Raw genomic sequence first — 14,783 nt, 5'->3', positions numbered from 1 at the left:
CAGCAAGGGAGCAGCTCTTTAGAAGCAAACTCTGCTTGATCCATCCCAGCTACTGCAAATCCTTCCCAGATGGATCCTGGGCTGCGTCAACCAGCAGGTTGAGGGGATGGATTCTGCCCCTCTGCCCTGCTCAGGTGAGACCCCCCTGCAGAGCTGCCTCCAGCTCTGGGGCACCAACAGCAGGAGGACCTGGAGCTGCTGGAGTGAGTCCAGAGGAGGCCATGGAGATGCTCCAAGGGCTGGAGCCCCTCTGCTCTGGAGCCAGGCTGGGAGAGCTGGGGGGGTTCACCTGGAGCAGAGAAGGCTCCAGGGAGAGCTGAGAGCCCCTTGCAGGGCCTAAAGGGGCTCCAGGAGAGCTGGAGAGGGACTGGGGACAAGGGATGGAGGGACAGGACAAGGGGGAATGGCTTCCCAGTGCCAGAGGGCAGGGATAGATGGGATCTTGGGAAGGAATTCTTGGCTGTGAGGATGGGGAGGCCCTGGCACAGGTTTCCCAGAGAAGCTGTGGCTGCCCCAGCCCTGGAAGTGTCCAAGGCCAGGTTGGACAGGGCTTGGAGCAACCTGGGCTAGTGGAAGGTGTCCCTGCCCATGGCAGGGGAGTGGGATGAGAGGAGCTTTAAGGTCCCTTCCAACCCAAACCATTCTTGGATTTGAGGACCCGACCCCTCCCTGGACAGGCCAACACCTCCCTTCTCCCCCAGACTGAGGGGGCTGGTACCCAGGAGGGGTCCTGAGCCTCCAGTCCTCTCCTCCACTGGGGCTCTGTGAACAAATGTCCCCCACAGCCACAGCAGCTCTGGACAGACATGTCCCTGTGCTGTGAAACTGAGGAAGGATCTCCAGGGCAAAAGCTACTGACACAAGGTGTGGGGGGTGGAGGTTGAGAATAAATTCACATTATTGCTTCACCAATGAGTTCTTTTCTCACTGGCCTTGTTAAGGCCTCTTCTGCTCTCTGTGACTCAAGTGTTTTGGTCAGGTGCTCCCGCTCTGCTCTAACAAAGGCACCTGAACAGATGGAACAAAACAAGCCACAGTAGAACAAGCTCAAAAGGTGGAGTGTGCTGCCAAAAATCGTAACTCAACGTTTCTCCTCTCCCTGGGATCCTGGCTGTAGCATGGCAGCTAGTGACTCAGCTAGCACCTGAAAATAAGGTACCTACAAAATAATGACACTTTAAAAAACACTTCTAGAGCTCTTAGTAGGAAATTCAAACAGGTGAGACAGAGAGGGCAGGAAGAGGTAACCTGGTGCCCATGCTGGGCTACAAGGATGTCTCAGTTGCATTCCACCAAGGATCAAGGACAGCCTCCTCCAGTACAGGCAGCCATGAGCTGAAGGACAGGCTGGTTCTGGCACAGACCTGCAGCCTGCTCAAAGCTGGGGCAGGACAGCCACTTCTCCAGCCCAGCTTGGAGGACTTGCACTTGGAGGCTGAGCCAGGCATTTATTACTTCTACTTAATCAAGTGCAGCAATGCCCATTTATTTACTCACTTGGGAAGCAGATCTCCAGGCTCTGCACAGGTACGTGCCCAAAGGAAGATGCAACAAAGAGCAAAATCCAGAAGAGCACTCAGGCTCCCAAGGTGCTGAGCAGGCAGAACTGAGGCTCTTAAGGAACCGGTTCTCCCCAACCCCTCTTAGCCCCCCTGGTGCTGAGGACCTGCAGGTTTCTGGCACTGTTTTCCCTGAGGCTCAGCACACACTCGTACCCAGCACAGCCACAAACCCCTCTGGGAGCAGCGCCAGTTTGGGATCCAGCAGAGCAGAGCCCATGGTCACGGTGTTGTGCTCACCCTTGGTGTCCTGCACTCACTTGGAACAGACGAGTGCTCAAGGTCTCTGTGATGTGATGTTGTGGTTTCTGGGATGTGTCTGACAGCAGACTCTCATTAGGTGGAAGACAACAAGTAACCACAGAGCTGAACCTCAGCCAGCTGGGTCAGCCCCTCTTCCCAGCTTTCCAGAGCCCCCAGCTCTTGGGCTCGGAGCAGCCCTGCTCCAGTGAGAGAGCTGAGGAGGAAAGGCACTCCTTAAACACAGGGAACTACAACTGCAACCACAAGTGACCATCTCAGGAGGAGCCCAGTCTGGCTGCCCACAGAGCTCACACACGTGCATTGACATCACTCCATAAGCTCCAGATGCAACCGGGAACAACTTCTGGTCTCCCAGGTCCTAAAACAGAGCCCTGAACCATGAACAACTTGAGTCCTTCTCAGGGCTTTACTCAGCATCTGCCCAACTGGGGATGCCCTTATGAATCATGGAATCATTAAGGTTGGAAAAGGCCGCCAAGATCACTAAGTCCAACCTTTACCAAAGCCCCCCATGTCTCCTAAACCATATGGCAAAGTGCCACATCTGCTTGTTTTTTGAACACTTGCAGGAGTGGTGACTCCACCACTGCCATGGGCAGCCTGTGCCAATGCCTGACCATTCTTTCCATGAATGAATTTTCCCCAATATACAACCTGAACATCCCTTGGCACAACTTGAGGCCTTTTCCCCTTGTCCTGTCCCTTGTTCCCCAGGAGCAGAGCTCGACCCTGACCTGGCTTCCCCCTCCTGTCAGGCAGTTGCAGAGCCAGAAGTCTCCTTTTCTCCAGGCTGAGCCCCCCCAGCTCCCTCAGCTGCTCCTGGTGCTCCAGACCCTTCCCCAGCTCTGTTCCCTTCCCTGGACACGCTCTAAACCCTAAATGTTTCTTGTTGAGAGGGGCCCGGAACTGACTCCAGGATTTGAGGTAGAGCCTCAGCAGTGCCAGCACAGGGGGACAGTCACTGCCCTGGCCCTGCTGGACACATAATTCAAGCCAGCAGCACAGAGTGAACTTCAGTTCAGCATTTCTGAACCCAGAATCTCGTGGGTTCTTTAATACTGTTTGCTAAGACTTCAGTAAAACAAGAAATTAATTTGTTCCCCTGCACCAGAACACTACAAGGCTGGATCAGCCAAACACGCTGCCACTGACCTGCAAAGGAGGGGGGGAACTACACAATCTGCTCCTGTGTTGGGAGAGAAACAGAAGCCACAGCCAGGCACAGACACATCAAATGTTCACTGGGAAAAGTGTCTCCAGGAGAACACTCAGACTCGGGCTCGGGTTCTCCTTCCAACTGCCAGCTTTCTGATTTATGGGGGGGGGATGTTGTGGGGTGGGAGAAAGAGACAGAAGGGAGTGGTGACACTGCCCAACACCGACGTAACTGCTCTCAACAGGGAGTAAAGGATACCCCGGGCTGACATGGGCAGTCCCAAGGCTTAAACTCAACATTTCCTGGCTCCCCACCCAGTAATCTCCTTCCAGACCAGATGGCTCAAGCCTATAGCTCTGTCCCCACCGAGCAGTGGGGCTGCCCCAGCCTCAGCAGGGAGCCCTGAACGGGGGGTTGTTTTCACAAAGCACAGCAGAAGGAAGTTGGGGGGCTCAGAGCAGCTGGTGCAGGGGCTGTACATGGAAGAGGAGAAGGCAGGTGTGATGAAGCAGAACCACCCTGCAGGTACTGCAGCCCCTTTTAAGGATGGGCCTCACCAAGCTTTGCAGTTTTGGATGGGGCTTCTTGGCTTCCTCTTCACCAAAATGGGTGCATTGGTTTTGCCAGAACTTAAAGGGGAATCATGAGGCAAAGGTTTGGAGACCATTATCTTGGCAAGTCAAAACCAGGAATTCTAACAGAGAACATGAAATACCAGGCAGCACTTACCACTTCTGCCTGCAATATATCCCTTTTCCCTTTAGATGAACAGCTGCCATTCAGACACATCTTATCCCTCCCTCCCACAGGTCTTGAATTAAGTCATTTTTCACCCACCTCACCCTTACAGAATAAGTTGTTTTTCACCCCACCTCACAGCAAAACTTGCATTTAAATTTCACTTCTTCAGCTGCTGTAAAAACCCACCTCGTTCCTCTAGGTTACAGTTTGCTTTTCATGCTGGGCCCTTCCAGCCTCCTTGCACTCCCAGTTTTCAGCTTAGAAAAGATTAAAAATAAATCCAATCTTTGCGTTTTAAAGCCTGGGAGTTTGGGAAGCCACAGCATCTCTCTGAGATTGTTATAAACCTTAAATCGCAATCCCTCGTGCATTCCAATCCATAAAAAAACAGAGCTTGCACATATTAAACCAAATTCCTCCCAAATTGCCACTTTTCTCGTTTTCTTTAATAAGCATTTTCTGGCATTATCAGTCCAGAAGCCTCTTTCTCAAAAGAGTGTCCCAGATAGTTAATCCACCAGTGACTCCTGCCCAATATCAAAATGAAAACAAACATTCAACCCTCTGAGACTACTGAGGAGAAAGACTATGTCAGCATTTCTCTTCCATCAAAATTAATTTAAGCCTGAAGAGATGTCGGGTCGAGAAGTATCCTGGAATTAAAAAACCCTGTATGCCTGTCAACCAGGATGAGGCTGCAGCCTGACCTCGAGTCCTGGGGACAGTTTGGGGGTCACAATTTAAGAAGGATCTAAAGCTGTTGGAGAGTGTACACAGAGCTGGGGAAGGATCTGGAGGGGAAGGGTCTGAGGAGCAGCTGAGGGCACTGGGCTGGTTCAGCTGGAGCAGAGGAGACTGAGGGGAGACTCCTCGGGGGCTGCAGCTCCTCCCGAGGGGAGGCGGAGGGGCAGGCGCTGAGCTCTGCTCTGGGACCAGGGACAGGAGCCAGGGAAGGGCTGGAGCTGTGCCAGGGGGGTTGGGATGGATCTCAGGGAAAGGTTCTTCCCCCAGAGGGTGCTGGGGCACTGCCCAGGCTCCCCAGGGCAGTGGGCACGGCCCCAAGGCTGCCAGAGCTCCAGGAGCGTTTGGACAACGCTCTGAGGGACAGGGTGGGATTGTTGGGGTGTCCTGGGCAGGGCCAGGGGTTGGACTCGATGAATTACAAGCAAAAAAAGCATTAAATTAAGCAAAGGCAATTATTAGCCTTCCAGATTTCAGCTCTTATCACTGAACAAACAGTCCTTACCAACACAAAAATCACCTCATAACATGTGCTATTTAAACCCCAAATAATCCCCACCTGTTAGGCCAAACTGAAAAACTGGGCCTTATTTCTGGATTCCACCTCAGCAAGTGCCTGTAACTGAGCATGTCATTAACAGTGACAAGCACAGCTTCAAGACTTCAGCTTCATTTTCTGCTCTCTCTGTTCCAGCTTTGAAGTCAGGGACTATTTTACATCTCTATAGTTTGCATTTCTGCCAGCAAATCCTCTGCTGTTTTGTACACTGCCCCCGTCAACATGCAGCAGCCAGATGGAGAGAGCAGCACCCAACACGTACAGAGGGGAGGAAAACTGTCATTTTGCAGATGATACTCAGCTAAAAGTGACATTTAGAGAGAAGACAAGCGGTTTCAGGTATTACATCTGCCCTCCCTGCTGCACATGGGACTGAGCACACCACCCCTTCCTCCTGGTACGGGGATGCAGAACCAGCTACACCAACAGAAACTGTGGAATCAGGAAAGCAGAGAGAGAACAAAGTTCCACATCAGCATCCAAGTGGAGTGACTGTGCCTGCTGAAGTGCTATCAGCACATTCAGGGAAGGAGCACTCAGCCAGAGGAGGACTTTAGCCAGCTGCCTCTCTTTGAAAAATGCAGCAATGGACAATTTTGCACTGAAAAATCCACAAAATCTGGTCCATCAGATGTGCAGAGAAACTATAGAAAGAAAACTACCGCAGCATCTTTGTCATCAGCTGCTGCATCCTGCCCACACCAGAGGTTTTGGCAATATTTCCCTGTGCCTCTGCCCAGGTCACGGAATGCGCCAAACACGACATGGCAGCACGAAGACGTGGGCACATTTTCCCTGACTTTTTAGAGCAATTAACAAAGTCCATCCCTTCTGCCTTGCCTAGGGCTCTTCCCTCTCTTCCCGTTGACCCATGTGGTAAATACCACCAGTGTCACAAAGCCAATGTGAGCCCCAGTTCCCAACCCTACACTGAGAGTTGGGCATCCCGCAGGAAAACCCGACCGGTGGCCGTGGGAGGCTCCAGATCATCACGTTCATTTTACTTTGTACAATGCACACTTGTGTTTCTAGGCCTTATGCCAAGCCTGAAGGTTTTTCTTCACCTCTTCAGTTCTTCAGAACCTCAAGTAAAATCAATGGACACCAGAGGTGTGATGCCCCCTCTGTGGGATCCACTTCAGCAACGAACCGAGCGAGCTCCAAGAGCAGGAACCAGCCATGTCCCATCTCTGTTGACAGAGCACGTGAGCAGGACACACTGCTCCTGGTGCTTCCATCACTGATGTGCACGTGGCTGAGATCACCTGAACTCTGCCAGAGCTCAAGGAGTATTTGGACAATGCTCTGAGGCACAGGGTGGGATTCCTGGGGTTGTCTTGTGCAGGCCAGGAGTTGGATTTGAGGATCCTTGTGGGTCCCTTCCAACCCAGGACATTCTATGATTCTATGACTCCCTGGTTTCAGGCACTGCCGTCTGCTGGGAGCACTGCAGGACTTCGGAGATGAGTCTTGAGCTTTGGAAGGATTTCATAAAATCTCTCAAAACTTGCCAATTACATAAAAATACTCCTCAAGTGCTCTGAACCCTTTGTGGGCTGTATTCACCCAAATTGCTCCCACTCAAGTTGCTCAAACTGGTGTCAAGTGGCCTTAATTACCTGAGCTCAGACAGCCCTGAATGAGATGAAAATCCACATGGAGCTTGTCTGAGCCAACTGAATCACCAGAGGGCTGACAGGACCAGCACCAGAACAGCATCTGAAGCAGTGCTGTGACTGCACTGCTGCCCAACTGCAGCTGAGGAAAAACCAGGTAAATAACTACAAGCTCAGGAGGATGCTGTTAATTTGTCCTTTAAACAGAATCACAGTTCCACCCACGAATCAGGAATTCCACCCTAAAAAATAACTGGGAACACCTTGAAGCCATACATGTCACGCACAAAAACAACACTGCTCTGCCCTACTGTTGGAGAGCTTTATTTGATTTTTTTGGTAGGCAATAAAAGAGAAGCCTGCCTAGGTCACAGGATGCTCCACAAGTAGACAGCAGCAAGGTGAGGGTGGTCTCACCTCACCATCCCCTGCAGCACGTGGCCAGGATGTTCTCCCATCCCACAGGAAGGGGAGGAGGGAGAACAGATTAAGGTGACCTACATTACTCCTACTTTAAATACACAGGAGAGTTGCTTTTATTCTCCCTACCCTATTCCTCCCTGGCCTTCCTGCCCCATGAGGGTTGGCAGGAACCCTCTGCCCAGGTGGCACATGCCACCATGGGGTGCACCCAGCCTTAACCAGGGAGGCAGAAAATAAGTCTGGGCATCAAGCTTGAACTCACAAGAGACTGATTTTGCAAACAATCCTGTTTTAATGGAGATTATGCTGGTTTTGTGTCAGTCCTCAGCTCCATCAGGTTGTGCTTCACCCGCCTCAATGGTCACCTCAGCCCCTGGAGATCTGGACCTTCACGTACTTGGGGTGACAGCAACTGAGAATGGCAAATTCCAGAGGGAAGAAAAATCTAAATGGCAATTTAAACAACATCTTGTCAGGCAGCAAATGAACAGGCAAAACAATCTTGACTAATTCTATCCTTGCAGAACTACAACATGGTCACCAACATGGTCTCACACATCCAAGACACCCATTTTGAGGGGCAGCACCCTGACGTGCCCAGAGTTGGGGTCACACTAAGGACAGGCTTCCAACATCAGCCCTGCCAAACGACTGTGAACTCAGCTCCCCGGTCCCAAAAGCAGCAGATCTCCTTGCCTCCTACGGAAAAAACATGAAACAGCTGCAGAATTACTCTGATTTACTAAATTCAGTGAAGGAGTAGAGACCCGACTGGCTTCCAGCCCAGCACTCCCTTCCTCTGGTGAGTGGCCTTTCCTCCGGGAGCTGGCTGAGGTCAAAGCACTACCAGATCTGCTGGAGAAGACATCAGGAGGTGTCTGCCACGGCACAGGAACACAGACAACTTGAATGGGAAGAGTCAGTAGTTTGACAGAGCTTTGTCAGAGAAAGCATCACCGGGCTTAAATGAAGAGTTAACAACTACTTGGGCTACACAGACCCTCGGAGCACAGGAAACTCATTTTGCAGGAGCCACCAACCCCACGTGAGAGCTTCTGAGGAACCAACGGGACCCTGGCACGTCCAGAACACGGGCAGGAAAGCCTTAATGGTGGCAGCCGGAGCACATGGCAAAGGCTGAATCAAACCTCATCCCCTGCATGGCTGGCAGAGGTGGAACATTATGCAGTAAAGGGAAAAGCAGTGTTTGAGCTCAGTGGAGTCTCACGGGCACTGAGCTCCCCACCGGCCTCGGCGCCAGCAGCACCGTCCCAGCAGTGCTGCTGTGTTTTAATGACCACAAACAAGGCAAAGCTGCCCTCATCTTGTAATCCATTAATTCCTCCCAGTATAGGAGACTGAGCTGTTTCACCCAGAACAAAGGCACTGCTGCCTGTGCTGTTCCCATGCTCAGCTAATCTCCAGGCCCTTTCAGTCGCAGACATGGACCTGCCCAGGCTGGTCTTGTGACAAACCCCAGGCCGTGACCTGGTTCCCTTTGCTGGATCAATGAGCGCCTTGGGCAGCAGGAGCAGCTACAGGTGTGCTCCTGGAACGTGGGCCCTTGCCTTCCAAACACTCCTCATGCAACAGGCAGGTCTGCAATGATGGAGGCGTCAGAGAAGCAAACAGCTGGTTTCCAACTTCTCTTTTCTCCCAGGAAGTCTTTCCCACCCCTTCCAGTAACAATTTCTGCAAAGAGAACATGCAGATACTGCTGATTACAAAGGACATGACGACTGGGCCCCCTCGCTGAGTCTGCAAACCATTACAGGCAGTGGCTGGACATGGTGAGGTTTGTTTTCTGCAACTCCAGATCCAAAGGCTGCAGAGCTGAGCAGTTATCCAGAGGGACAGCTCTTCTCACAGGCATCTGCCAGAGACGCATCTGTAAAGAACACGCCACCTCCATGCTATAAAATAACACTGCTGCTCTTCACACATCAACCACTCCAGCCTGCTTGTGTGTCACAGTAAAGACAGCAAGAGAACCCTTCACATCGCACAGTGACTCTCTAGTTGGACACTTTTCTGTTTTTTAAACAGAATTAAGAAAAGAGCGCTGGGTTTGCTGTATCCAAAGAAAGCTGGAGGAGAAGCAAAGGGGTAACTCAGAGTGAAAGACTCGCAGCCTCTCCCGGAGCCTCTCCCACCGTGGTTTGTGGTGACCAGCAGCATCGGCCAGGCTGTGAACACCCGGGGCAACCCAGCACGTCAAAGGCTCCAGGTTCCCTACCCACCACAGCACAGCTCTGACTCAGCCCGGGTTATTCACCACAAGCCAGTGCCAAAACCCACACGTAAGCTGGGGAAGCCACAAGAACACACGATGGAAGAAGACGACACTTAATTAGGGGTTGACAGCATTTTCTGCTAAATATGTGGGTGAGGAGACGAAGTGACAGAAAAGCTTCTCTGATCACTTTTAGCTTTTTAATTACAGAAAACGCTTCCCAGAAAGTCCTGAGGTTAACTCAGCTATTGGCAACACTGAAAAACTCAAACAAACAAGTGCCAGGCTCCTGAGGAACTGAGACCTACCTAAAGAAGGCAAAGCCCCAACATCACCTTATGATCACTGGCTCGTGCAGGGCTCTTGGAGAGGCCAGGCTCCCTCTCCAGGGACTCTTGTCTGTGAGCCACCCGGGGAGGAGGTGGAGAGCCTGGGAAAGCCAGCAGATGCTTTTCCTTTGGCACACACTCCCCATGCGGGCAGGTGAGCAACACCCAGGCTCTGCTGAGAAGGTCCCTGGTGACGAGGATCAAGACCAAACCCACTTCACAAAAGCCACGACTTTGGGTTTTTTTACATGACCCTCTTCTTTCTGGTGCTTTTGCTGTCTCATTTCAGCATTAAACAGCTTTTGGCTTCCAGGCCCTCGCAGTGCCTTGATTTCCCCCTCTGCTGTGCTCCTGTCTTTTCCAGGCCATATGGGCATTCCCGTGATGGAACAGCCATCAGCCTCGTGAGGGGCTCATCCCAGCACGTGTCCTCATCCCAGCATCCCTCCTATTAGAGGAAAACACAAGTGGCTGTACACACACCCTCAGCAGGCAGCAAACACCCAGAGTGTGCTTGGCCGGGAGTTCTGCTTTGCCAGACTTACAAAAAACAACAGTATTTTGCTCCTTTGAGTTCCTGCACTTGCCACAGATGGATTTAGAAATGGTGAAATACCATGAAGATGTGTGTGTGTGTGTGTGTATAACAGTAGCTACTTATTGGGAATCCACGCCAAACAACTGGGGCTTTGCACCTGCATAATGCTTCAAAATAGCTTCTGATCAGACAGTCAGTCTGATGTGAACATGCCCAAAAACATAATTTCTTAGTCACAAGGCGACCCAGCCTGCAGGCCTGGGAGAGGGCTGAAGGACAACAACACTGTCACTGGGTTATTAAACAAATTAAAGGGGCCTATCAGAGATCTAGGCTGGAGACTTGGAAAGACTTAGTAGGAAAGAAACACCCACTTCAGCCATCTCCTGCTGTTCTGCTGCTATTTATGAGTTTCAAGGCCAGACTGGATGGGGCTTGGAGCAACCTGGTCTAGTGGAAGGTGTCCCTGCCCATGGCAGGGGGGTGGGATGAGATGAGCTCCCTTCCAAGCCATTCTGGGATTCTGTGATTCAAACATTCACAGTCACTCCTCTCCCCACACACACATCTTTAAGAAAAGAGGTGCCAAGGCCTCTGTCTTAAACCAGAGAGCGTGTCCAAAAACCAGCAGCCTGCTCTGATACCCACTGCCCCCATCACCCCCCCGGCACCTCAGGCTCTGGGCGAGATCCAGGAGGGTGCACCCATGGGATCAGACTATCTGGGGAAGGCAGGACCCACTTTGGCTCCTGCTTTCCTGCAGCCAGGATGGAAGAGGGAACATCTTCTGCCAGTGACACCACCAGCAGCTCTGTCTCCACGCTGCTGGAGGGAGCACCGAGTGTTCACTCCCACCTAAGCACAGCCAACACTCCTTGCACTGGGATTAGCAAACATTTCTCACTTCCACTCTGCTTCTGACATGCCCCAGTGCAGTGCAAAAGGTGCAACAGTTTCTGATTTTTGAGTCACAAGTTAATGATCCCCACATAACACCTGCAGTTCCCACATGCACAGCTGAACTGATCTCATGCCAGCAGGTCCCAGTGAGGACACGGTACCACATCCATGTCAGGGGTGAGGCACCTGCCAGGCCTGGTAGATTAATCATGGTAAAGGGAATAAGCTTGGCAGCCCAAAAGGATGAATAGGAACAAACAAACATGACAAAGCTGAAGCAGCAAGGGATGAGAAGGGCCCTTGAGTCTTTGTCAGGGTATCACACAGCTGTGGCAGGACTATTTCTGGACTCGACTGGTGCCGACTCAAAGATGTGTCCATGAAGGAAGAGAGTGCTGGAATTCCTGCTGCTGCTTTTCAGGCTGCAACCACCTTATATGGGAAAACCATATTTATTAAGATTGTCATCTGGCAAGAGCCCATAATGGTCATGTCAGTGAATCACTTCAATAGTTCCCAAATTATGCACTGCTCATAGTGAATCCATTCAGGTCATTCCCCGAGGAGCCCTTCTGGAGAGGCCCATGAGCCTCCCAAGTGGGACGTGGCAGTGGCAGCTCTGCCAGGCCCAGCCCCAGCAGTGGTGGAACAGGCTGTTACGTACAGGTCAGTGCCAAATGCTGGTTAATGAAAATTAGATTAATCACTCCCTGCCCTGCGTTCCTGGGGACTCGTTCTCCAGCCTGTCCTGACACGGATCCCGACGGGCTCAGCACCCTCTGGGCAGTGCCCACATCTCCCTGCCCTTCCCAGCTCCCAGGCCCATCATCCCAGCTTCCCTGTGTGCTTCCAGCTGATTCATATCTTAAAGAACAATTAATTTGCCAGAGCAGCCTGAATCCTATTTCCATTGCCTTCCTCTTTCCCTGCAGCTGAGCTGCGACTTATTGATTGTGAAGTAACTGCAGGGTCTTTAAGAGTTCAAGGCGCGGGGTGTTTTTCTGCCTGTTCCTGCCTGGCTGACTCCCTCTGTAATCATCCTCGCCAGCACCATTTCACGGCAACACAGGCATGTGACATCAAACTAAGCTGTGAACCATAATCATGCTGGGGATGATGTTTACATTTGATTTTTCCTCAAGCTGATAAGCTCTCTCCAATTTCCCCTCTCCATCCCGTTGGTATGGATTGAACTGCTTATGCCCCACAGGGTGGAATTCTTCTCTTATCTCTAATCTGCTCACTGGAAAAATTGCTTCAAGCCACCCTTCAAAAGTCACTTCAAAGTTATCACTGTGAAGGGGGAAGAGGTGCAGTGCTGTTCCTGGGCTGTTGCAATCAGTGCTCCCCCAGTGCTTTTTGGAGGTGGCCACAGAGGTGCCACCAGTGCCCACCTGGCTGGGGCTGGGATCTGCACTTCACTCCTCCAGCTCCAGGGACAGCAAGACAACTGTCCAACACGAGTGTAAATCCTCGTTAAATCATTTCAGGTCCCTAAAGCAGAGGAATCCAACCCTGAAGAACACGTTGGAGGCTTCTACCCCAGCTCTGGGCCATAAGTGATGGGCAGAAAGCAACCTGTGTAACAAGAGACCTGAGTAATGGAAATAAGTCCAGTGTCAGCTTTACCTCCCCATCAGCCTGAGAATTCCCACTTCAGCAAGGAGATGGAGGAGACCAGCTCTGTTGGTAGTTTTGCAATAACAGCTCTCCCATAACTTGACCCCCCCTTTGGAAAAAAGGAGGTTTCCAGACCCTCTGCCTCCGCTGCACCCAGGTAGAGGGGATGGGGATGTGCCATCTCCTCACCCAACTGTTCCTGTGGTTGGGGCACCTCAGCCTGAAAACTCCCCCCCCCACACACTGTGCCTCTGCTCCTGCCAACAGCTCACCAGAACCCAGGAACAGCCTCTTACACTCCCTGCAGCCACTTCCCAGGGCATGAGGGTGCATATTCAGGGAGAAGGCACAGCAGACATTTTTGAAATTCGCTTTTCAAACACAGTTGGTGACAAAACTTTTTAAAACCTCAAAGCTGAGGACTCAGAAAGTGACAAATTGGGCCTCTGTGTTCATACATGAGCCCAGCTGCTGGCACTAAGTGAGGTTTGGTCCCTCAAAGCATGAGATTTCCAAAAGTTCCCTTCAGAACACTCTCTGTACCTTAAGTCATACTACTGCCAAGGTTTCCCTGATTCAGTCCCTCTCCTCCATCCAGTTTTGCTCCTGTACCAGACTAACTGGCTCCCTTCGATATTTACTGAGCGTTTGGGGAAGGTCTTTGCTGACCTGACCCACAGTTAGGATTAACCCTGTCAGGTTGTTCAGTCAGAGCACAGCACACACCACCCCTCTCTCTGGATTAACCCTTCACCTCCATTCAGAGCACAGCACACACCACCTCCTCTCCAGCCAGGAGCAGGTTTCAGCTGTGCTGGTGACCTTCCATCAACAGCACAGGCAGGCAGAGTGGTGAGCACAAGGCGAGCAGCACGAAGCACCTGTGCAGGTGTGTCATGAGCACTTCAGCACCTCCACCGCTGCTCCAAACAGCAGCAAAGGCACCAGTGCTGCATGTGCTGAACGGGGTTTGTCACCCAGTTCAGACCAGGGAGCGCAGTGACGGCCCCAGACCCACAGCACAGCCCCCTCGTGCAGGTGTAGCTGTGCCTCTGCACACCCTGCCAAGGGCCACCTCCATCCCTGTGGGTTTTGCTCTCCTCCAGCAAACACTCGTGGGCTGCCGTGCAGGTTGTCCCCAGCCCCCCGGGAGCTCCAGCTGCAAGTGCGGCTGAGGCCAAGTGACACAATTTGGATGCTACCCAAGTGAGGAGTAAAAGCAACCTGACTCCAGAAATCAAAGCTTCGGTGAGATTACTGGCTCCGTTTCATCTTTTTTACTATCAGCGTAAGGTAAGACAGCCCACAGGTTCATAAATTCAGATTTACTTGCTCAGGGAAGAAGGAAAACACACGCTCCTTGCTTAAACCCCTGCTGAGCAACAGTCTCCACAGACACCTTGTCTAGTCCTGAGCTACAACCCTCTACCCTCCCCAGATACAGAAAGGTGACAGAGAAATCAGAAGGACAATGTTTTAATTGTTCATTGGTGTCCCTGGCCATGGCAGGAGGAGGTGGAACAAGACGGGCTTTAAGGTCCCTTCCAGCCCAAACCGTTCTGTGACCCTGATCAGCAAGAGGTTCCCTTGGCATCACCAGCCAACCTTCACTGTGCTGGGAGAATGCTCCCAAAAAGAGGAGAGGGTGGGCGGGAGCGCAGCGAGCAGCCTTGGGAAGGCTGGATGCACACTGCCAGCCCCTCATCTCCCTGCAGCATGAGGAACCGCTGGGACGGCCGGGGACAGCTTCCCTCCCCCTAAACCTCGGCACCTCACCCAAAATTCACACGTCACACCCACCCACCACCCCGGTGCGGCGGATGGCGGCTGCGAAACGAGCACGGCTTCCACCGTAATTAGGTTGTTTTCAGAAGATCTAATGATGCTCATTTAAAGGCCTGACGACGCAGAGATCGCAGTCACCCCCCAGCCAAAGGCTGTGAGCATCCCCCGGGCTCGGCAGGTGCCCGGAGCTCCGTGTCAGCCCGGCAGCGCCGGGGACATCACGCGCTCGGCTCAGCCAGCGATCCCGAGGCTCTTAATGAACTAGAAATAATTAGGCAGCAGCAGAGGCGGGGGCAGGTGCACCGGCACAGCCCCGCGG

The 14,783-nt window shown here is 52.1% G+C and overlaps 1 protein-coding gene across 12 annotated transcripts in view; it reads right to left on the bottom strand.

The window, feature by feature from the left end:
• Positions 1 to 14,783, bottom strand: part of PIP5K1C (phosphatidylinositol-4-phosphate 5-kinase type 1 gamma) — a 49,922-nt gene that overhangs the window by 34,321 nt on the left and 818 nt on the right. The window lies entirely within an intron of this gene.

The sequence above is a fragment of the Neopelma chrysocephalum genome, unplaced genomic scaffold (assembly GCF_003984885.1).
Source record: "Neopelma chrysocephalum unplaced genomic scaffold, ASM398488v2 Primary Assembly neopelma1_320, whole genome shotgun sequence".
NCBI classification, from domain to species: domain Eukaryota; kingdom Metazoa; phylum Chordata; class Aves; order Passeriformes; family Pipridae; genus Neopelma; species Neopelma chrysocephalum.
This window is presented reverse-complemented; position numbering and strand designations above follow the sequence as displayed.